The sequence below is a fragment of the Gossypium arboreum genome, chromosome 13 (genome assembly GCF_025698485.1).
Source record: "Gossypium arboreum isolate Shixiya-1 chromosome 13, ASM2569848v2, whole genome shotgun sequence".
Classification (NCBI taxonomy): domain Eukaryota; kingdom Viridiplantae; phylum Streptophyta; class Magnoliopsida; order Malvales; family Malvaceae; genus Gossypium; species Gossypium arboreum.
In genome coordinates this window covers 64,181,234-64,207,618 of record NC_069082.1, presented here as the reverse complement: position 1 = coordinate 64,207,618, position 26,385 = coordinate 64,181,234, and positions in this window count along the sequence as shown.

Sequence of the window (26,385 nt, the reverse complement as noted above, 5' to 3'; positions counted from 1 at the left end):
GGACAAAACTAGACATGGAAGGGTAAAAATTAAAGAGCTAGTAAAAAGGGCATTTTGGTCATTTGGGTGTTTTAAGGCATAAAAGACAAAATAAAAGCCCAAAAATCTACTCATCTTCTTCATATGGCTGCCGACATTTACATGACTCCATGGCTTGAGTTTCAAGCTTTTCAAAGCTCAATTATCAAGAAAATTGAGATTTGGGTTTAAATCAAGAAAGTGCGTGGTTAAAGGGAAAAAGAGAATAATTAGCCAAAATTTCATTTGAGGTAAGTCTGTGTGATTTAATTAGCATGTTATTAATTTTATTATTGTTATACTTGAAAATCTCCTTGTTATTATTATATTGAATTATGTGTTAGTGCTAGGGTGTATGAGAAAATATTATACCCTATGAAATAATCGAAAGCTTAACATGTCGATTTCACTTTATGCATTTATGAAACATTGGAAATTGATTAAATATGATATCTTGTTGAGATGAGTAAATTATAGAATGATGAAATGAACTGAAAGTTCTTATGGTAACAAACCTTGTGAATTGTATGATCAATTCTTCGAACAAGCTTGGCTATGATGTGACCCTTAAGAAATCCCGATTGGACCTTTGGAAATACTTAGGATACGGACATCAAGACACTACTGTTATGTGAGCCGGTGTAAAACATGTCTGGGACATGCATCGGCATTGAGACGAGAGTTAGTGTAAGACATGTCTGGGACATGCATCGGCCTCGAGATATAAGCTAGTGTAAGACATGTATAGGACATGCATCGGCTACGAGATGTGCTAGTGTAAGACATGTCTGGGACATGCATCGGCACAGATATATGAGAGCTAGTGTAAGACCATATCTGGTATATAGCATCGGCATCGATATGTATAATATTTCTTGATTATCCTCTGGTATTTGAAGTGGTTCAACAGATAGTTCAAAACTTGCGATGAAAGTAAGAAGGCAAATATATGAGCATGCTGAAAAGGTACAAGTATGTATTCAAAGCTTAAATGCTATTGTGAAAATGAAACAATGCACCTTTGGTAAGGATACAAATAAGTAAGTTATGCCTATGAAAATGAAATTGTGGTGACCTTGTGATTATTGTTTTATGTTTGTGATGTACATATATGTATTCTTACCATGATGGTTGAAATGTCATTGATGATTATGTGTGAGACTTTGAGGCCACATTAAATTGAGACATGAAATGTATATTCCTTTACTTGGTGGCCTAATGAACATGAAAGGAGAAATGGATTGGCATAAATGCCCATTTAAAAATGATAATAAAATAGTGAAATACAATAATAAAACAGCTTTGGTCAGCAACGGTAGTCCAACTTTGAAAATACGCCAAAAATAGTAGAAAGTTAATTAGAGACTGGATAAACTATGGAATTGAAGATTATTGAGTCTAGTAGCACATAGAAATGGTGTAAGCAAAAGAATTTCATATTATGAGATATTTGAAATTGTGTGAGACATAGTCAGAACGATTTGGAAATCCCTTATTCTAATTTGGGAAAATCATCAAAAATTGTACACAAATAATTATGGGTTATAATTTATATGCATAGATTCCGTAATGAGTATTTTAAAGATAAATAAATGGGAACATAATTTGAGTTCCATATGAAGAGATAATTAATTTTTAGTAAAGACTATTTGAAGATATCTGGCAGCGAATTATGGGTGATTTTACAGAATAAACTGTACTAATTGGCTAAACTAAAAATTCTGAAATTTTTATGGTAAGAAGGTATATGAGTTTAGTTTCAGGGAAAATTATTAGATCTTAATTTGGAATTCTTTAGATCTAGATATAAATAATTTAATGACTATGACTCGAGAAAATAGCTTGACTGGAACATGAGTGAAAATGCAAATAGGGTTGTATTACCATGAGAAGCAAGTTGATAAATTGCTTATTATTTTCATATGGTCTTACTAAGCTATAAATCTTACTCCCTTCCCTTCCTTTCCTTTTTTCAGGTTAGCTCGGGGCTGGAGATCGTCGGAGGCAGCATCACACTATCAAGTCGCTATCTTTGGAATAATGAAGCATACATTAAAAATTTGAAGTGAGTGGCATGTATAGGGATCTATTTGATTGAACATGAGTGCTTGATGAATAAGTTGGTAACCATAATATAATGATAAAAGTGGTCATCAAAATGACAAGTCTTATGAATGTGAAATAAGGAGTCTAGACTTGGTATTGCATGAGTAGATGTATTACTTGTAAAAGGACATGTTAATGTTAAGGATATGTCTTAATAAAGAGTTTTTAATCACTAAATTGATGCCATGATTTGCGATTTTGATGTGCATAAGGTTGTAAAAGATTTTGGGTAACATGAAGGCTTGGAAAATAGCCTAAGTGTTGGCCACAAGAGCTGCGACACGGCCGTGTGTCTCAACCGTATGAGGGACACGGCCAGGAGACACGGGCGTGTGACCCAGCCGTGTGGTTCGATGTGCATGCTGATGTCATAAACAGAGAGTTACACAACCTGAGGACACGAGCGTGTCCCTATGTCCACAAGCACACAGGCGTGTCCCTATGTCCACACGGGCGTGTGACCCTGTTTCATGGGAAAATTTTCTAAGTTTTCCTAAAACTTCTTATAGTTCTCGGTTTAGTCCTGAATTGATTTCGATGAATGTTTTGGATTTTGTAGACCCAAATAAGGGATGACATGCATGTATTTGAAAGGTTTTGAATTAAAAGAGATTTTATGGCCCGGTTTTTACATGAATGTGTATGTTTTAGTTCGGTGATGCCTCGTACCCTGTTCCGGCGTCGGACATAGGTAAGTGGTGTTACATTGTAGGCCCATAATAAGAATTTTAAAGTAGATATTGAAAAATTTTAAAGTTTGGATCGAGTCTCGGTGACTTGAAATTTGTTGTATGCATGAGATGAAGTTAGGTAATGCCTTGTACTCCTCCTCGACGTGGGTTACGGGTATAGGATGTTATAGTAGAGATATTGGTTTTGTGCATGTGGATGATCTTGGTAATTATCTTGACATGCCATTGTTTAACAAAAGAGTCACGACTAATACTTTTGATTTCATGGTTAGCAAAGCTCGAAATAAGCAGAATGGGTGGGAAGCAAGGAAGCCTTTGGCGGGAAGAATTACATTGGTAAAATTTGTATTGCTTGCTATTCCTAATTATTTCATGAGCACAGTTCGTATTCCTATTTCTATATGTAGTGAAATTGAAAAGTTACCTCGTAATTTCATATGGGGAATGACATCGGAGTCTAGTAAACCAACATTAGTGTCTTGGGGGGATTATTGTTGACCTCTCAATTCTGAGGGTCTTAGATTCAGAAGCCTAGTTGATCAAAACAATTTTTTTTAATGAAGTTGGGTTTCCAGATTCTCACTAATATGAAGGCTTTGTGGGTGCAATTATTGGAAAACAAGCATAGTGTACAATTTACTAGAGTTATAACACCCCGAATTTGGGCCTAGAAGTATTGGACCTTGAGTGTAGGTCCGTAAGGAGGTTTTATATAGGTATTTAATTGTGCAATGAAATGACACAATTAAATGTTTGCTTTAGTGGTTAATGGCTTTGAGAAGTGTTAGAGAAATCTTGGGTTCAAACTTGGGCTTTAGCAAAAATTTTGGTATTAAGTGAAAAAAACCTGGATGCTTGGATGAGGGTTTTAAATTATTGTGTTAAATAAATGACACAAGAAAGCTTGTAGTCTAGTGGTTGTGGCGTCATTAAGGTTGTATGGGAGCACTGGTTCAAGTCTTGGCTCTTGCAATTTATTTTGTTTTTTAAGGAACTGGACTTTGGCCTTTAGACCTTATAATTAATTGGGGATAAAATATGACACAAAAAGCCTTGTGGCTTAGTGGCAAGTAGCGTGTGGAGCATTTAAGGGGAGGCATAGGTTCGAATCCCATGGCAAGCAAAGAGCATTTATTTTGCTAACGAGGCGGCAAGAGTTGGTGTTGAATTTAAACTCTAATGTTGGAGGATCCCACATCGGGAAGCTAACATAAGAGTGGATCTGTTGGCTTTAAATAGAGAGAACCATGAGGAGAGTAGAGGTACCTTTCTTGGTGATCCCTTTCATTGTATGGCGTGCTCGTTTGGGTTAGGCGTCACTAAGAGTGCTCGAGTGTGGATTAACTCCAGTCTCCTATCGTGTGTATTTCTTACTACTCTAGGCGTAGGATGGCTACTTGGTCGCGATGGGTCGAAAGGGGTCATGTGGGCCTAATGGGCCTCTGAGCCCAATTGGATAAGTTGTTTGATTGTGTAGTAAATATTGGGCTAGGCTAGGTGAATCTAATATTTGTGGCTAGATTTGGGCTAAAAGGGCCACACGAGCGTGTGGGCCCATTTGGGCCGAGAATAGGCTTTAGGCCCATTCGTATTGTTAGCCCTGTTTAAAATACTTTAGTTTACTAAAATTACCGAAATACCCTTAGTTTGTAAAAATACTGAAATACCCTCGATTTGTAAAATTACTGAAATACCTTCGACTTGTAAAATTACCAAAGTACCCCCGATTTACAGAATTACCGTTTTACCCTCGATTTACATAATTACTGTTTTACCCCCGATTTACATAATTATCGTTTTACCATCGACTTACAGAATTACCGTTTTACCCTCGATTTACTGAATTATTGTTTTACCCTTGATTTATAGAATTACTGTTTTACCCTTGATTTACAAAATTATTGTTTTACCCTCGATTTAAAAAATTACTAAAATACCCTAGTCTGTAAAATTGCTAAAATACCCTTGGTTTGTAAAATTATAGAAATACCCTCAATTTGTAAAATTACCAAAATACCCCTAGTTTGTAAAATTACCAAAATACCACTAGTTTGTGAAATTACCGAAATACCCTCAATTTGTAAAATTACCAAAATATCCCTGATTTACAAAGTTACAGAAATACCCTTGACTTTCTAAAAATTATAGAAATACCATTGGTTTACAAAATTACTGAAATACCTTTGGTTTGTAGATTTACCAAAACACCCTTGTAGGATGAAATGACTAAAATACCCCTATTAGGTAAAAAGACCGTAAAGCCCCTATAGGGTAAAGTGACCGTAAAGCCCCTGTAGGGTAAAGTGACCGTAATACCCCTGTATGGTAAAATGACGAATATGCCCATATGTTCCGTATGACTGATGTGCTTAGAATTTACATATATTGATATTGGAATAGTTAAGTTTGAGTGGCAGGTGGTGGTTATCGTAGGCGATTGAATTTGGAAACGTTTCAACTTCAACTCGTAACAGGTGTGTACTAACCCTTATAATAGCTTAGATTAATATTTGCTGAAAAGCCGAAAGCTTCATATTTTAGTGATTCGGGAATTAATATTTAGATCTATTTTCTACACACGTTTAAGTTGGATTCACAACGGATATGGGGTAAGAAGGTATTTGGAACGTTCTTCAACGAGTAGATCTCTTGGTAAGTATTCGAACCTTCTTTCCATTTGTATCTTGTGGTTTAAGAACAGCTGAAAACCCCTCTGTCGACTAAGGCTAAAAGGGTTTTTGGTGTTATTTGGTTTGTTGGTGCTAGTGAGGATTAAAGGCTACCGATCGAGGAGTGTGTGAAAAGCTTGGATCATCGGAGTGACTAAATCTAGTCATCAACTTCTGCAAAGGTATGAACCTAAGGGCCATTGTGGATGGTGGCCGAATGTGTAAGTGATGATAATAGGTAGTTTTCGATTTGGTTTAATATTAACATGGTCTAATCTATAAGTGGTTGATTATAGGAGAAATCGCATAGGAGATCTCGTCAAGGAATATTGCAAATCAGGTGTGTAACGAACCCTTTTTCATAAGCTTAAAGCGATAAATGCCGAAAAGCCGAAATGCCGAAATTCTGGCATTTCGAGGACTCGTGAGCAAGCGAACGCTCATTAGTAAGTTAGATTCGTTGAGATGATGATCAGGAACATTGGAAACAGTAAGAACGTGATTTTTGGTATTCACGGTTAGTTGGGCCTCGAGGGGCTGCAATAGGGCCCAATAGGCTTTCGGGCCTATTTGGGTAAAATTAGTAGAAAACAGAAATCTGTTAAATTGCATGTTAAGACTGTTAATACTATTATGGATAATATGCTAAATGGGCCTAGATGACAAAATCGACTAAGTAGGGCCCATTAGGGGTTTTAGGCCCAATAACTCGATTTCGCTAAAAATTGGGCCAAAATTACTGTTTGCACACATGAATTGTTAGTAACCGTTAATGAACATGGAAAACCCTAATTTTTGGTAAAATTACAGAATTATCCTTATAAAATGAAAATGATCGTTTTGCCCCTAGGTAAAAATGACCATTACTCCCCTAGGGTTTAAATATGAATTTGATACATGGGATTTTGATAAACATGGTATGTATGATATGCACATGACATGTATGATATGCACATGATATGTATGATATGCACATGATGTATTCATAAATGCATTGGGTTGGGTTTTTATATAGATGGAGGAAGTGTAAAAGGGCTTATGCCCCAGTTATTAAAAAGGGCTTACGCCCCAGTTATCAAAAGGGCTTATGCCTCAGTTATTAAAAGGGCTTATGCCCCAGTTATCAAAAGGGCTTATGCCTCAGTTATCAAAAGGGCTTACGCCCCAGTTATTAAAAAGGGCTTATGCCCCAATTATTAAAAAGGGCTTATGCCCCAGTTATTAAAAGGGCTTATGCCCCAGTTATTAAAAGGGCTTTTACCCCAGTTATTAAAAGAGGCTAGGCCTCCAGTTATATGATAAAGCAGCTTTGCTGCCAGTGGAGAGTTATGGTTGGGTGGGTTGAGTTATTCCCCACATGGTGTGTTGGTTGGTACGGGTGGAGAGTAGCGGATGGTGGGTCGAGTAGTCTCCCCAAATGGGCTTGCATTTATTCTTTCATTGATGATACATGTGATATTGAAATGGGCCTACGGGCCAAACCGTTTCTGATGAGGGCTTGACCAATAATATAAAATATGAAAAGGCTACGGCCTAGTATATGTTGAGATTGGACTTGGGCTAAGGCCCAGCAGGCTGTTATTGTTTTAGGCTCTGAAAGGGGCTTGTTGCACACTGAGTTTCCAAACTCACCCCCTTTCCTTAACCTTGCAGGTGAGCCTTGGTGTGGGGACTTGGAGCCGGAGGGGATTCTGAGTGGCCACGGTGATCGTCTTTAGGCTTTTAAATAAGCGTTGGTTTTCATTTAATTTCCTTTAATTATTATTTATTTTTGGGTTATGATAAGGCCAATTTTAACTTTTATTTTATTTCTTTTCGGGATTAGTTTATTTTTAATAACTTCAAACCTGGTTGATAATTATTCAAATGGGTTACACTTAGGACGTGTTTGCAAAACGATACTTGTTTTCAAAATATCTCAACACTATCATTAATCGATTTATCAAAGACGTCCACTTAAACAAATTTAAACTCGGTATAACAAAGTGTGGTTATGGTTGTGGGCATGTCTAGGATTGGATCCAATCAAAGAGCTTGGTACTTAAGCAGCCTTCATGGCTCACCTCCTCTCGGATACCTACCTGGTGCCTAGCTTTCATACACTTTGTTAACTCAACAAAATATATGGTGTTTTTTAAAAACACTAAAACGGAACATGGGTTTTCAACTCCAATGTGGCACGTCAGATTCGGCCATAACGTCTGGGCCGGGTTTAGGGTGTTACAAGAGTCTATAGCAAGGAGTAATTACTATTATATTTGGAGATCTTTGATGAAGGTTTGGCTGGATGTGATTGCCAATGTGTTATAATCTTTAAGGGATGGTCGAATTAAGAACTTCTTGAATGATGTGTGGGTTTGTCAAGTTGGTCAACTTAAGGGCTTTTATGTAGGTATTGGGTAGCCAGACGATACTTTACATGTCTATGACTTGGTAAATAGTAGTGGAGGTTAGGATAGGCCTCAGTTACACAATTTACTTCCTGATAATGTCGTCAAGCTCATTGCAGCTATGGTTCCACCATTTGCTGATGCAGGATCAAATAGGTTAGCTTGGAAGTGGATGTCTAAAGATAACTTTTCTAGTGTTGAAACATATAGGAGTATGTTATAGTTGTGTGACCCAAATTCTTGTCTAAAATAAAATACAAGTGGAATCCATTAGAAGTTTACTTCCTCTATTTGATGTTGATTAGAATAAGGTGTTTTAACCTTATTTCATTACTTGTATTTGACTTTGATTAGAATAAGGTTTTAAATCTATAAATAGACGTAGTTGTCTCTCCTCTTGTGTAACAACCTATTTTTCAGGGGTGTCGAAAATAGTGGTTCCGAGGTCACAAATCTGACAAGTGAGTTCGTAAATATTATTATTTAATATTTACGAGTCAAATATAATATTATATTAAATTTTGATATGGTAATTTATGATATTTGAACTAAAGTTTAAGTGCAAGTGATTTGTTTAAAAAGTCAAGTAATTTTTAAAAACGAGGTTTTGGGACCTCTTTTCTATAAACCAAGCCAATAAATATTTTTATTAAATATTTATGAAGTTATTATATAGATGTATTGATGTTTGGAACGAAAATTTTAACATATGGATAGTTAATTAATTGAAAAGGACTAAATCGTAAAAATTACAAAAGTTAAATCCTATTAGTAAATGCATCAAATAGCTATGAAAAGGTGATTTGGTGGACTTAAATGGTAAATATACCATACCATGTTAGTGGACGCTTGGTGGCGACATTTTTTGCTAAATTATATGTTATATTTTAATAAAGTTAAAATAAAGGCTATGTTAAAAATAAAATAAACAAAGCAAAACATTTTTTTCTCTTTATGTTTATCTTCTACAGCTGAATAAACACCATTTTGAAACCATGGAGTTCGGCCAAATTCTTTTCCATGCATGGGTGGGATTTTGAATGTCCGTGTCTTTTTTTATTATGATTTTTTATGTTTTTGTTATCGTTTTAGCTTTATCTAACTAATTCGGGATTAATTTGTGAAATTGTTAAAAGTTTAGGGACTTACCATGAATGATTTAAGTGTGTTTATGAATTTAATTGATAGATTATTAATTTTAGTTGTTAAATAGAAGTATTTTGTTAAGTAATTTTTAGTAATGTTAATGTTAAAGGATTAATTTGTTAAATGAGTAAAATTAATGGGATTTAATGTGGAATTTTGTTGAATTTATGCTGCTTAGAAATCCTATGAGAATTGGCTAACATAGATTTTAGCTAAAAAAATGGTAAATTTGCAAGTTTTGAGTTTACGGACTAAATTGCATAAAAGGTAAAATTTTGGGGTAATTTTGTAAAATGATGATGGAAGCACTTGATTGAATATAACTGATTATTTAAGTGTTGTAATTGTATTAATTGAATGAAAAATATTATTTAGATTAAGAAACACTATGATTGAATTTAAATCGAGGAAAAAATCTAAGGTTACGAACTAATTGTCGACTCCATTTTAGCAACAATTCTAATCGAGGTAAGTTCGTAGTCCTTAAATTCGAACTTTATTTGTAATAGCTCAATTTTGGAACTACAAATCTGAGGTCAGAAAATTGTTTTTAATATTATTTTTGGTGTTATAGCATGTGATTATATATGTGTGAAAATTTCGTGAAATAAAATTAATGTTTGAGTGCTTAATTTGACGAAAGGACTAAATAGCGTAAAATGCAAAAGTTGCATTCTAATTATTTAAGTGTTTAATTGCTATGGTTTATGCGAAGTCCTTATGTTGTAATTAGACCTTAGGTGATGGAATTTGACATAAATGGGCTTAATATCAAGAAATTTAATGGCTTTTAATTAAGGTTAAAATAGTAAAATTGTAATTAAACTTATATTAAATAAAAAAATAAAATAATCTTTAAAATCATCATCTTCAATTGAATTTGAAGGAGAGAATACTCCATTTTTAGGTCTCATACATTCGACAGCTTTGAAGCTTGATTAAGGTATGTTTTGGGATTGATTTTTGATGATTTCTACGTTTTTGTGATCATTGTATTGAGTACTAGCTAGCCCAAGGACTAAATTACAAAATTGCTTAATGTTTTGAAACTTGCCATTGATGAATTCATGTGTTTTTGAATGTTTGATGATGAATTATGAAAGTTTAGTGATGGATATATATGTTTTGTAAAGTGATTTTGAGTAAAAATGCATATTAGGGATTAAATTGTGAAAATATAAAAATGTAGGGTTAAAAGTGTGAATAAATGTGAAATATGGGCTGCTAGGGGTACTATTTTAACACCCCAAACCCGACCCAGACGTTACGGCTGAATTCAGCGTGTCACATGGGGAATGTTACTAAAGAAGTTATGTTTTATCCAAAAATCTTTCTTAGGGTTTGAAGAATGTTTTGTTTTAAGTTAAAGTGAAAGGAAGCTGTGCACCAGGTAGGAAGCCAGAAAATAGGAGGTGAGTCTGTTGGACTACTTAAGTACCAAGCTCTTCACGGATCCAATCCTAGACATGCACACATCCATTGCCACACTTTATGCCTGTTACTAGTCCACGAATATTTAATTAAGTTAAGTCTATTTAAAATATTCATTTCCTTTGAAAACGTTTACATTGCGGAAGCTTTGCTCGATTATCATGATATTTTGAAAATAGGAAACCTTTATAAAACGCGCCCTAAAGTTAACCAATTTAATAACCCAAAATAAATAAAATAATAAAAAGAGCGGCCTTATTACAACTTAAACCAGAAACAAAATAATCAAAATAATAATTGCGAAACTTAAAAAAACAGAAATTAATCCTCGTGGCCACTCTGAATCCCGCCTAGCTCCAAGTCCACCAACTAGGGCTCACCTGCAAGGATGGAAGGGAAAGGGGTGAGTTTGGAAAACTCAGTGTGTAAGGAAAACCCATCCAAAGCCCAAGTCAGCTCAAGCCCATTGGGCCTAAGCCCATTCAGATAACAGTGGGTATTGGGCCGAAGCCCTTTTCAGAATACAATAAACTGGACCTTAGCCCCATTTTTAGATAATAGTATGGCTCAGAGGCCCATTCCAGAACAGATCAGACGTATTCGTGTATGCGAGCCTAACCTAGCCTCAAACCAACTGCTACACTCTACCCGTACCAGCCCTACACTCCATGTGGGGAATAACTCAACCCACCCAGCCCTACACTCCACGATTCTTGATATTCTTTCGCCGCTTATCACTAAGTTGAGCCAAAGCCTCCATTACGTGGACAAGCCACTTTCAGTACTTCCTCCATCAATATCCCAGTCCCATGCATCAGATAATAATAATAACATGGCATGCAGTAAATAATAGGAGTCAAACATGCATTCAGGTCAACCTTAACCCTAGGGGTATATCAGTAATTTTACTCCTAAGGGTAAATCTGTAAAGTGTCCACCTATAAAGGTATTTCAGTAATTTTATCAGCTTTAAAAGGTTTTCATGCATATTCCCATCTTTCACATACTAACAGAAACACTTACCGAGGGTTCTTACCGAATTGGGCCCGTTGGCCCATTATCCCAATTTTTGCCCATAAAGCCCAAAAATATCGAAGGCACAGAAATTATGCACTCTGTAGTCTAAACATTGTAGTTTACCAAAAACGTTACTCGATTTACCTCACAAGCATTCGCACACTCGCAAGTCCACAAAATATTGGTTTTTCGGCATTTCGGCTTTTGCCGATCTAGACTATGAAAGGGTGTCAGTTACACACCTGTTTGGACGATATGCTGACGAGATCCACACACACGAACTGCCTACAATTGGATTACTAACACGTTAATCTAACTATAAAAAATGAACTACGTATTAACCCTCTTACCATATTCAGCCAAAAGCACATTAGGCACTAGCGATCCTACCTTTGCCGAAATTAGCGACTAGGTTTAGATCCAGTCGTTCCACTTGTCCAAGCCTTCGATCAGCAGCCTCTAGATCACACTATTATCAAAATAAAACAATTATAACATCCCTTAGAGCTACAAGCCCAAATCGACAGCCTCCTTAACCTTTAGGGACTTCGGCTTTTTCTAACTTGAAAGAAATAGGACTAGATCTGAAGTAATGAGCACTTACCACTTATTCCTCTTTGATTTCTACGTAGATCTGATGTAGATCTATCTTCTAAACAATGGCAGAACCCGAATCCAGGAGATCTGAAGTTTTGGATATAAGCCCCTAAGTCTTATGGTATTTCGGCTTTTTAAGTGGTAAAGAAGATGACGATTCGAGGCTATAACCTTGGAGTAATGCTGCCGACTGGTACCAAGGGTTTAGAGAAGATGAATGTTGATCAAGAGGAACAAAAATACTGAAGGATTTTGGCTCTGGAGAAATCGGCACAAGTAGTGAGTTTCGGGATTCGGCTTTTATGGCAATCGGCTATGGAGGTTTTATGGAGGATGGGATCGACAGAGAAGGCGAGTAGGGTGATCAAGGTTTGACTAATGTAAGAAGCATAAGGGAAGAAAGAAAATGGAGAAAAAGAGAGGGAAAAAATTCGGCATCAAGAAGAGGAACTTGCGTTTTCGGCTTTTGTGAGAACTCAGAATGAATGAATGAAAACTTTCAGGTGGCTAGCCATAATCCTCCAAGACAGAAAAAGAAAAAAACCTAACCCTAATATCAACTAAAGCAATCGGCCCAACCTCCCTAAGGCCCTTGCTGAAATTCTCTTGAGTGATCATGTGCCCAGCACATGTCCAAAATTAAAAAGTAACTACATGCCTACCTTGCGACTCGAACCTTGGACCTTTAATTCCTTCCCATGCGCCATTTTTTTAGGAATCTAGTGGCACCACCTTGCCACTTTACCAAAGCCTTATTTGTGTCATGACTTACGAAGTTCTTCTTAAAGCCCACTTAACACAGTCTCCTATTCGCTTAAAATCCAACCTTGATATTTTACCATGTTTAACCTAGGCTTGGGCCTTCTAAAGTCCTATTAACACATTTAAACACAATTCCAATATTCAGAACACCAAAATTCCAAAATTTACCAAAAATCACAGAAACCCGAAAAAATCCCGAAAATCAGGGCGTTACAACTCTACCACCCTTAAAGAAATTTCGCCCTTGAAATTTACCTGATCTAAATAGTTGAGGGTATTGTTTACGCATAGTCTCTTCTGACTCCCAAGTAGCCTCTTCCCTTCCATGATTACGCCACAATACTTTTACCAATGGAACCGACTTCCTTCTTAAAACTTTAATCTCTCGATCTAGAATTTGTACGGGTTCTTCTTTAAAGGTCAAATCAGTCTTTACTTCAATCTCCTCCACTGGCATGACATGTGAAGGATCCGATCGATATCATCTCAACATAGACACATGAAAGACGTCATGGATTCTGTCCAACTCTGGTGGTAATTCTAACTGATAAGCTACTGACCCTACCCATTTAAGAACCCGATAAGGCCCTATAAACCGCAGACTCAATTTGCCTTTCTTGCCAAACCTCAAGATCTTCTTCCAAGGTGAAACCTTCAAGAAAACCATATCCCCAACAATGAACTCAATCTCTTTGCACTTTAGATCCGCATACGACTTCTGTCTATTAGATGCCTCATTTAATCGATCTCTTATCAACTTAACCTTACTTTCAGTATCTGCCACTAACTCCGGCCCAAGCATTTGTCGTTCACCCAGCTCTGTCCAACACGTAGGCTTGTTTAGTAGCTGTTGCTGTACGCAAACTCCGCCAATGGCAAGTAGTCCTCCCAACCACCACGAAAATCGATGATACAACCTCTTAACATAACCTCCAAAATTTGAATAACCCTTTCTGACTATCTATCTGTCTCAGGGTGAAAGGCAGTACTGAAATCCAATCGTGTACCTAATGCCTTTTATAACTCCATGCAGTCGCACTATCTCTGCCACATACAACCTGGCCAATTTTTGCAGCGAATAATTAGTACGAACTGGTATAAAATGTGTAGATTTTGTTAACCTATCCACAACTACCCACACAGAATCTTTCTTGGTGGGTGTCAAAGGTAGCCCACTCACAAAGTCCATAGTTACTCTCTCCCACTTCCATAGTGGAATTTTTACCAGTTGCAGTAATCCAGAAGGCAATTGGTGCTCGGCCTTAACTTGTTGGCACGTCAGACAGTTTCCAACAAATTCAGTCACCTCTATTTTCAATCCAGGCCACCAGTACACCTCTCGTAGATCTCGATATAACTTATTCCCTCCAGGATGCATGGCACAGGGTTTATCATGAGCCTCATTTAAAATTAACCGCCTCAATACATGGTCTTTTGGAATACAAACTCTTCCACGAAAGCACAGAACTCCGTCAGTGTTCAGTCCAAAATGTTCATTCTCACCATTCTCAACTTGCCCAAACCGAAGAACTAACGAATCATCCTTCAACTATTTTTCTTTAATCTGCTCAGTCCAAGTAGGCCTCACTTGCAATTCTGCCAACAGACTTCCATCGTCGAACAGACTCAAACGTGCAAACAAGGCTCTCAAATCGGTAACAACCCTTCAACTCAACGCATCAGCCACCACGTTATCCTTACCTGGGTGGTACTCAATCCAACAGTCGTAATCCTTAAGCAACTCTACCCATATTCGTTGCCTCAGGTTTAACTCCTTCTGAGTTAACAGATACTTTAGGCTCTTATGGTCTGTGTATATGATACACTTTTCTCCATATAAGTAATGTCTCTAGATTTTCAACGCGAAGATCACTACTGCTAGCTCTAAATCGTGCATAGGGTAGTTCGCTTCATGTGGCTCAAGCTATTGTGAAGCATAAGCGACCACGTTACCCTCTTGCATCAGTACACATCCTAACCCCACATGCGACACATTGCTGTATACAGTGAAGTCCTTCCTAGACTCCGGTTGAATCAACCCTGGCGCTTCAGTCAATACCTTTTTCAAATGGTCAAAAGCTTTTTGCTGTTTCTCAGTCCAGACAAATGCTACCCCTTTCCTCAACAGTTTCGTCAATGGTGCAGCAATCAGAAAAAATCCCTCTACGAACCTTCTGTAATAGCCTGCCAAACCCAGAAAACTCTAAATTTTCGATACTGACTTTAGTGGTTGCCATCCCAGAACTGCCTCAATTTTCTGATTATTCGCTCTAATTCCTTCAGCAGAAACCACATGACCTAGAAAAGCCACTTCTCGCAACCAGAATTCACACTTACTAAACTTCACGTACAGTTGCTTCTCTCTCAGCACTTGCAGCACAATATGTAGATGCTCCTCATGTTTCTCCTCGATTTTCGAATATACTAGAATATCATCGATGAAAACTACCACGAATCGGTCCAAATAATGTTAGAATACCCAATTCATCAAATCCATGAAAGCGGCAGGTGCGTTCGTCAACCCAAACGGCATAACCAGGAACTCGTAATGACCATATCGAGTTCTGAATGCTATCTTATGAATATCCACTTCCTTTACCCTTAGCTGATGGTATCTAGATTGGAGGTCAATCTTGGAAAAAACCAAAGCTCCTCTAAGTTGGTCAAATAAGTCATCAATTCTTGGCAGTGGGTATTTGTTCTTTATCGTCAGTTTGTTCAACTGGCAATAATCGATGCACATGCGCATCATCCCATCCTTTTTCTTCACAAATAGGACCGGTGCTCCCTATGTAAACACACTAGGTCTAATGAAGCCTCTATCCAACAACTCTTGGATTTGAGCTTTCAGTTCCACTAACTCCTTCGTGTGCCATCCTATAGGGTGCAATGGATACTAGAGCTGTTCCAAGCAGCAAATCAATTCCAAACTCAACTTCCCGATTCGGAGGTAATCCAGGAAGCTCTTCTGGGAAAACATCCCGGAATTCCCTAACAGTTCTGACGGTCTCCACAGTCAGATTCTTAGTTTCAACTTGGCTTAGAAAAGCCAAATATGCCTCACATCCTTTACGCATCAGTTTCTCAGCCCTCAAAGTTGATACTACATTGGAAAAGTAATCTCTTCATTCTCCAATAATCATTACCTCTTCATCCTCAACAGTCCTTAACACTATCCTTTTAGCTGCACAATCCAGCGTTGCCCTATGCTTGGTCAACCAATCCGTCCCTAGTGTCAAATTGAATTCTCCGAACGATAACTCCATCAAGTCTCCACAGAAAATCCTACCTTGAGTCTCTAGAGGCACCTCCCTAAAGAGTTTCTCTACTTTAACCGAGTGACCTAAAGGACTTATCACAGTTACCCCACACACAGTCTCCTCAAAGTGAACACCCAATGCCCCAAAAATGTCACATGCAACATACGAATGAGTTGACCCCACATCTATCAGAGCAGTATAAGGTACGCCAGAGGTAAAAAATGTACCAGTTATGACATCAGGTGCGTCACCCTCCTCGCAGTGATGAGCAGCATATACCAAAGTTGGCTGACGAGCATCAGCATTAACAGTACCCCTGCTAGGTGCCCCACGTCCATGGCCATTGCCACTGCGACCTTGGCCCCAACCTCTCGGTGGCGGCGGTCCACCTCGCGCTGGTTGGACAGGTTGCACAGCCCCTTGTTCAGCCACTTGAATCTGAGCTGGCCTCCTAGGACAGTCCCTGATCCTATGTTCCTTTGATCCACAACAAAGACGAGCCCCAAAATGCTTCCAGCATTCCTCCAGATGCATTCTACCACAATCTCTACAAGCTTGTGTCTAATCGTGTTCACCGGAACCGCTCGAACTGGTTCCTCTGTCCTAGCTCTCTTAACATTTCGGTTTGCAGCACCAGCTGGTCCAGCATCGCTCCTGAACTGGTTTCGATCCCTGTCGCGGTTCTTTCATTCGGCTTGCTTCACCTCTTTGGCTATCTTAGCCTTTTCTACCAGTGCAGCAAAATCGCGCTCTCTCTACGGAGCTATGAGCACCCTTAGCTCATCCTTGAGGCCATCCTCAAAATGAACACTGCATTCATATTCGGTGGAGACAATGCCACTAGCGTACCGGCTCAATCACAGAAACTCTGCCTTGTATTCAGCAACGGTCTTACTACCTTGGGTCAGGTTCAGAAATTCGTTTCTTCGTGCATCCACAAAGCTAGATCCGACATATTTCGCCTTGAAGGATTGCTTGAACAACTCCCAAGTCACCCTCTCAGTTGGGGTACCCTCTCTCACAGTGATTCACCACTGATACGCCTCGTCCCGCAGTAATGACACCGCCCCTTTTAACTTCTGCTCCATTGAGCAGCCCAGGTCATCCATAATCCGCTCTGTGGCTTCCAGCCAATACTCAGCAACATTTGGGGCTACTCCAGATATACCCCTAAAAACCTCCGTTCCGTTGGCCCGAAGTCGCTCAGAAATGGACCCCCTATTCATAGGCCCGACATTAGCTCCGGCCACCCTTTCCAAAACTCTTAACATGGCCTGAGACAGAGCGTCGTCCCCTGCGGCCCGATCATACAGCCCATTTTAATCCACCGGTGGTGGTCATGCCACTCTAGCTGGTATGTGTTCAGAAGACGATGATCCAACTTGAGTACTACCTCGGCCTCGACCACAGCCTCTTCCCCGAGTAGCTCTCGTACTCATATCGATTTATCTATTCATGAATTTTATGCCGTTAGTTTACTATTTCCACTGTTTATTACAGAATATCTTATGAACAGATAAAGTTTCAGAGTTGTTCTCGCGCGACCGCAGTTTAGCTACTGTCTCAGTTCCTTAGGGCTTAGTTTACCCTATAGTCTCAGTTTTGTAGCCTTAATGCTACGTTATCTATAGTACTATCTCTAAGGCTCAGTACTATCTACAGTATAATTCAGTATATAAAACAGAAAGATACTTATAGACTTGGTGCCGGGGATTCAGTGTGCCACCTCATCAATTTTTAGACAAACTCAAAATATTTAGGCCTTTTTGAGATCCATTTCTCACACATTTGATTTAAAGAAAATAGGTTTGGAAATTATCTCCTTTCAACAAAAAATTTGTTTTCAAAAATCAGATTTTTCAAAAATACCCTCTTTGGGCTCAAAGTTTTGAAAACCTTTTTGGACCCGATCCACAGTGGAGTTGTTGCAACCTAGCTCTGATACCATTAAATGTAACACCCCAAACCCGGTCCAAACGTTACAGCAGAATTCAGCATGTCATTTGGGGAATGTTACTAAAGAAGTTATGTTTTATCCAAAAAACTTTCTTAGGGTTTGAAGAATGTTTTGTTTTAAGTTAAAGTGAACGGAAGCTGTGTACCAGGTAGGAAGCCAGAAAAGATGAGGTGAGTCTGTTGGACTGCTTAAGTACCAAGCTCTTTACGGATCCAATCTTAGACATGTACACATCTATTGTCACACTTTATGCCTGTTACTAGTCCACGAATATTTAATTAAGTTAAGTCTATTTAAAATATTCATTTCCTTTGAAAACGTTTACATTGCGGAAGTTTTGCTCGGTTATCGTGATATTTTGAAAATAGGAAACTTTTATAAAACGCGCCCTAAAGCTAACCAATTTAATAACCCAAAATAAATAAAATAATAAAAAGAGCGGCCTTATTACAACTTAAACCAGAAACAAAATAATCAAAATAATAATTGCGAAACTTAAAAAAACAGAAATTAATCCTCGTGGCCACTCTAAATCCCGTCCAGCTCCAAGTCCACCAACTAGGGCTCACCTGCAAGGATGGAAGGAAAAGGGGTGAGTTTGGAAAACTCAGTGTGTAAGGAAAACCCATCCAAAGCCCAAATCAGCTCAAGCCCATTGGGCCTAAGCCCATTCAGATAACAGTGGGTTTTGGGCCGAAGCCCTTTTCAGAATACAATAAACTGGACCTTAGCCCCATTTTCAGATAACAGTATGGCCCAGAGGCCCATTCCAGAACAGATCATACATATTCATGTATGCAAGCCCAACCCAGCCTATAACCAACCGCTATACTCCACCCGTACCAGCCCTACACTCCACAGTTGCAGCATTGCTGCTCAGTTATCAGTAAGTGAAGGCAAAGCCTTCAGTACGTGGACAAGCCACTTTAAGTACTTCCTCTATCAATATCCCAGTCCCATGTATCAGATAATGATAATAACATGGCATGCAGTAAATAATAGCAGTCAAACATGCATTCATGTCAACCTTAGCCCTAGGGGTATATCAGTAATTTTACTCATAGGGGTAAATCTGTAAAGTGTCCACCTATAAAGGTATTTTAGTAATTTTATCAATTTTAAAGGGTTTTCATGCATATTCCCATCTTTCACGTACTAACAGAAACACTTACAGAGGGTTCTTACCGAATTGGGCCCGTTGGCCCATTATCCCAATTTTGGCCCATAAAGCCCAAAAATATCGAAGGCACAGAAATCATGCACTCTGCATTCTAAACATTGTAGTTTACCAAAAACGTTACTCGATTTACCTCACGAGTATTCGCACACTCGCAAGTCCACAAAATATCAGTTTTTCGGTATTTTGGCTTTTCGGCTTTTGCCGATCTAGACTATGAAAGGGTGTCAGTTACACACCTGTTTGGACGATATGCTGACAAGATCCACACACACGAACTGCCTACAATTGGATTACTAACACTTTAATCTAACTATCAAAAATGAACTACGTATTATGTGACAGCCCTAAAGTGACCCTAGTCGAAAAGCGGTTTCGGGACCGCTAAACCGAGTCACTAAATTATTTGAATATGATATTTATTGTCTAAAATATGTGATTATGAATGTGTGAAAGTTTTAGGCTTCAATTTAGTAAATTGCATGTGAATTTAGTCGAAAGGACTTATGTGTGACATTTTTGAAATGTGATAGGCTAATCTACAAGGATCTAATAGTGCATGTAATCAAAAGGGAGGACTTGCATGTCAATTTTCCCCCCCTAATATGTAGTGGCCTGCCATGAGCATGGGTGGACAAAATGTTATGGCTAAAAACATGTCATAAACATGTTGGGATAATGCATTATGTAAGGAATAATAAAATAAAGAGCATGGGCAATGTGTGTGATTGTTCCCCCCCCATTGCCATGAGTTGAAGGACAGAAAACAAAAAAAAAAAAAAGTGTTCATTCTTGAACATTCTTGGCCGAATAGAGGAAAGAAAGGAAGGGGAAGAGCTTGAGAAAATCGGCTATGGTTGTTGCTAGACTAAGGTATGTTTGAAGTTGTCCATGAGATTCATGCATGTTTTTAGTTGTTAGTTTGAGTTCTAGCTAGCCCATGGTTCAAATCTTTGCTATGTCATAGAGATGGTATTCGGCTAAGGTGGATTGGTGTTGATGTCATTTACATGCTAAAAATGAAGCTTTGTAATGATGCATGTGATGGTGGATTGATGACTCTTGAGTCTTCTTTTTAGAATTTTTGGGTGAGATATTAAGTTTTTTGTTTAACCATGACCAAAATTGAAATGGTATGGTGTTGTGATGCATTCGGCTATGGTAGGAAGTAGAAGGGAAATATGGTTGTTGTTAGATGAAGTAGAGTCTAACAAATGAGCACATATGTGCATTAGTTGCTAGATGGAGAAGAATCGGCTAGCAAGTTGTGTGCTAAGGCCGAATATAATTTTGTATATTAATGAGTAATGCATGTGTTGAATTGATGAAAAGGGAGAGGATGCTTTAATAGTGTATATATGTGTATTAGCCAAGTTTTAACTTGAAACAAAATGGTGTTTAGTCAATACGAGTAACCATACTTGTAGAATGTATTAAATGTTGCAATCGGCCTTAGCATAGATGTGTATGTTCGGCCACATGAATGAGTACATAAGTTGATGTGTATGTTCGGCCATAGGTAAGCATATTGATGGCTTTATCTTGACTTAGAAAATTCGGCTAAGGGGAATATTAGCTAATATGTTGAATTCGATTCGTGATTTCGTACATATGGGACTTTAATGTCTAATGTATAAATGGGCTAAGTGCCTTGAGGTTCTCTTTTGATGTTCAAATGAATTGTGTTAAATTGCTTAATGTGATTAAAAATGCATGACCATTGTGTATTTGAGCTAAAGGGTGGCCATATGACCTATTAAACTCCTTGTCATATTCGGCCATAAGCTAGCATAATGAGACTTTAATAAGTTAAATTTGTTTGAATTAGCTCAAGAGCTTAGAGGACCACAGTTGGATAAGGGAAAGGAAAAAGTTATCGAATAGCCGAAATCGTTCGACCACATCCGAGGTAAGTTTTGAGTAATGGAACTTAGATTATGATTTCATTAGATCATGCTCTTTGTATGTGGCTAATGAGCGAAATTGCAAGTGTGATAAGTGTCTTGTGTTTGAGCTTTGCTAATGAAAATGAAATACGGATGTGTCATGATTTATTGATAAATGTGCATGGTTATTCGAATGATGTCGGGCTAAGTCCCAAGGCTTTGTGCTAAGTGACATATCCGGACTAAGATCCGAAGGCATTTGTGCGAGTTACTAATCCCGGGCTAAGCTCGAAGGCATTTGTGCTAGTTACTAAATTCGGGTTAAGTCCCGAAGGCATTTATGCGAGTTACTAAATCCGGGTTAAGTCCGAAGGTATTTATGCGAAGTTACTATAACCGGCTATGCCCAAGGCGTTTGAGCAGTAGCTATATCCGGTTAAATTCAAGGTACGTGATTTGGGAATGAGAAATCTTGCTGTAAAATTTCAGTTAATACGCTTGTAAAATCCCGACAATGAGGTATGTTTCGTATGTGCATTGGAATAGTTGATTCCCTTCGAATAATATTCGCTCGATCGAGTAATGAGCTTCCGGTATTTGGCTAAGATGATCCCTTATGTATGAATATAGGGGTTGGAATGTGAAGTAGGAATAATTTGAGAATATGTATATATGGAATCATCCGTTTAGTTATATGAATGCTATACTTGATTGTACTTAAATTCTCTTTCGAGAACTTACTAAGCATTTAATGCTTACTCCGTTTCTTTGATTTTCTGTTTATAGATTTTGGTTCTTCACTATCGGACTCGGGATTTTGAAGTCGAAGTTGCCCACACTATCAAAGCTCCTTTTGGTATACTTTTGGTTGAACTTTGAAATGGCATGTATAGGACTACCCTTTTGTTGTTGGTCATGTACCCTTCGGTTTTGTGTAAATTTGGATAGCCATGCGAAAATGGCTTAAATATACTTTGATCATAGCATAATAATCGTTTTGTATGTTGTCTGTCGAGAGGTATGGAAATGTTGGTAACGGTTAGCCATGGGAATGGTTATTCATGATCACTTTTGGTATATGTATGACAAACTCTAGTTGATCCATGGAGGATCATGAAATAGGTAAAGTTTACCTTAAAAATAGATGCTGGCAGCAGCAGTGATGTGGATGTGAAAAATCACTAAAAATAGTAAGGATGAAATTAAATAGTGAATAAATTATGTAATCTAACCTTGATGAATCTATTTTCATAGGAAAGTAACGAAACATTCATATGAACAGTATATTATGAGATGTTAAACTTTTCGTGAGACAGGGCCAGAACGGTTTCTGGATCCCCTGATCTGACTTTGGAAATTCATTATAAATTAACCAGAGACAATTAGAAGTCATACCATATATTTATAGATTCCTTCTTGAGTTTAGTTTCTATAGAAACAAACAGCATCAGTATTGAAGCCCTGTACAGGGAGATATCCATGTCATAATGCATGAAGGGCAGTGTAGTCGCACCCTGTAATAGGGGAGACTTTAACTAATAAACTGTAATAATTGGCCTGACCAAAAATTATAGAAACAAATTTGTAGATGGACATATGAGTCTAGTTTCAGGGAAAAATTACGAAACTGATTTTCGAGTTTCGGAACTCAAGATATGATTTTTAAGGTGACAGTGACGCAGTTAGCCAACTGCCTGGAAATTTTTTTAAATGGACTGTGAAAGCAAGTGATTTAAGTCTGCAAACCCCTCGGGTCCGACTCCGGCAACGGTCTCGGGTACGGGGTGTTACATATTAACCCTCTTACCATATTCGGCCAAAAGCACCTTAGGCACTAGCGATCCTACCTTTGCCGAAATTAGCGACTAGGTTTAGATCCAGTCGTTCCACTTGTCCAAGCCTTCGGTCAGTAGCCTCTAGATCACACTATTATTAAAATAAAACAATTATAACATCCCTTAAAGCTACAAGGCCAAATCGACAGCCTCCCTAACCTTTAGGGACTTCGGCTTTTTCTAACTTGAAAGAAATAAGACTAGATCTGAAGTAATGAGCACTTACCACTTATTCCTCTTTGATTTCTACGTAGATTTGATGTAGATCTATCCTCTAAACGATGGCAGAACCCGAATCCAGGAGATCTTAAGTTTCGGCTATAAGCCCTCTAGGTCTTATGGTATTTCGGCTTTTTAAGTGGTGAAGAAGATGACGATTCGAGGCTATAACCTTGGAGTAATGCTGTCGATCGGTACCAAGGGTTTAGAGAAGATGAATGTTGATCAAGAGGAACAAAAATATCGAACGATTTTGGCTCTGGAGAAATCGACACAAGTAGTGAGTTTCGAGATTCGGCTTTTATGGCAATCGGCTATGGAGGTTTTGTGGAGAATGGGATCGACAGAGAAGGTGAGTAGGGTGATCAGAAGGTTTCGGCTAACAGAAGAAGCATAAGGGAAGAAAGAAAATGGAGAAAAAGAGAGGGAGAAAATTCGGCATCAAGAAGAGGAACTTGCATTTTCGGCTTTTGTGAGAACTCATAATGAATGAATGAAAACTTTCAGGTGGCTAACCCTAATCCTCCAAGACAGAAAAAGAAAAAAACCTAACCTTAATATCAACTAAAGCAATCGGCCCAACCTCCCTAAGGCCCTTGCCGAAATTCTCTTGAGTGATCATGTGCCCAGCACATGTCCAAAATTAAAAAGTAACTACATGCCTACCTTGCGACTCAAACCTTGGACATTCAATTCCTTCCCATATGCCATTTTTTTAGGAATCTAGTGGCGCCACCTTGCCACTTTACCAAAGCTTTATTTGTGTCATGACTTACGAAAATTTTAATTTATATTTATAACAAACAGATACAGAAAAGAATTGGTAAATGCCATTTAGCCGCATGGAGTTTTGTTTTTGTATAGAATATAAAAAAAAATAATTCAATTTCTACCATTATTATGATATTACATATTCCAATTGCAGGACAAGAGTAGAAAAGAAAAAGAAATCGATTCATCATCTTTGTAGTTAGGTCAAGAAAAAACCTTTGGATCTAATACAAGAATACAAGAAAGGCTGCCTCTTCTTAAAGCCCACTTAACACAGTCTATTATTCGCTTAAAATCCAACCTTGATATTTTACCATGTTTAACCTAGGCTTGGGCCTTCTAAAGTCCTATTAACACATTTAAACACAATTCCAATATTCAGAACACCAAAATTCCAAAATTTACCAAAAATCACAGAAAGCCGAAAAAATCCCGAAAATCAGGGCGTTACAACTCTACCCCCCTTAAAGAAATTTCGGCCTCAAAATTTACCTGATCTAAATAGTTGAGGGTATTGTTGACGCATAGTCTCTTCGACTCCCAAGTAGCTTCCCTTCCATGATTACGACACAATACTTTTACCAATGGAACCGACTTCCTTCTTAAAACTTTAACCTCTCGATCTAAAATTTGTACGGGTTCTTCTTCAAAGGTCAAATCAGTCTTTACTTCAATCTCCTCCACTGGTACGACATGTGAAGGATCCGATCCTCAACATAGACACATGAAAGACGTCATGGATTCTGTCCAACTCTGGTGGTAATTCTAACTGATACGCTATTGGCCCTACCTGTTTAAGAACCCGATAAGGCCCTATAAACCGCAGACTCAATTTGCCTTCCTTGTCGAACCTCAAGATCTTCTTCCAAGGTGAAACCTTCAAGAAAACCATATCCCTAACAGCAAACTCAATCTCTTTGCACTTTAGATCTGCATACGACTTCTATCTACCAGATGCCTCCTTTAATCGATCTCTTCTCAACTTAACCTTACTTTCAGTATCTGCCACTAACTCCGGCCCAAGCACTTGTCGTTCACCCAGCTCTGTCCAACACGTAGGCGTACGACATCTCCGCCCATAAAGTGTCTCATATGGAGCCATCTGAATACTTGTTTGGTAGCTGTTGTTGTACGCAAACTCCGCCAATGGCAAGTAGTCCTCCCAACTACCATGAAAATCGATGATACAACCTCTTAACATATCCTCCAAAATTTGAATAACCCTTTCCGACTGTCCATCATGCGAGGGTGAAAGCGATCTTGAAATCCAATCGTGTACCCAATGCCTCCTGCAACTTCTGCCAGAACCGAGATGTAAACCTAGGGTCTCGATCAGAAATAATCGACACTGGCACTCCATGTAGTCGCACTATCTCTGCCACATCCAACCTGGCCAATTTTTGTAGTGAATAATCAGTACGAACTGGTATGAAATGTGCAGATTTTGTTAACCTATCCACAACTACCCACACAGAATCTTTCTTGGTGGGTGTCAAACGTAGCCCACTCACAAAGTCCATAGTTACTCTCTCTTACTTCCATAGTGGAATTTTCACCGGTTGCAGTAATCCAGAAGGCAATTGGTGCTCGGCCTTAACTTGCTAGCACGTCAGACATTTTCCAACAACTTCAGTCACCTCCCGTTTCAATCCAGGACACCAGTACACCTCTCGTAGATCTCGATATAACTTATTCCCTTCAGGATGCATGGCACAGGGTCCACCATGAGCCTTCTTTAAAATTAACCGCTTGAATTCAGGGTCTTTCGGAATACAAAATCTTCCACGAAAGCACAGAACTCCGTCAGTGTTCAGTCCAAAATCTTCATTCTCACCATTCTCAACTTGCCAAAACGGAAGAACTAACGAATCATCCTTCAACTGTTTTTCTTTAATCTGCTCAGTCCAAGTAGGCCTCACTTGCAATTCTGCTAACAAACTTCCATCATCAAACAGACTCAAACGTGCAAACAAGGCTCTCAAATTGGTAACAACCCTTCGACTCAACGCATCAGCCACTGCGTTAGCCTTATCTGGGTGGTACTCAATCAAACAGTTGTAATCCTTAAGCAACTCTACCTATCTTCGTTGCCTAAGGTTTAACTCCTTCTGAGTCAACAGATACTTTAGGCTCTTATGGTCTGTGTATATGATACACTTTTCTCCATATAAGTAATGTCTCCAGATTTTCAACGCGAAGATTGCTACTGCTAGCTCTAAATCGTGTGTAGGGTAGTTCGCTTCATGAGGCTTAAGCTATCGCGAAGCATAAGCGACCACCTTACCCTCTTGCATCAGTACACATCCTAACCCCACATGCGACGCATCGCTGTATACAGTGGAGTCCTTCCTAGACTCTGGTTGAATCAACATTGGCACTTCAGTCAATACCTTTTTCAAATGGTCAAAAGCTTTTTGCTGTTTCTCAGTCCAGACAAATGCTACCCCTTTCC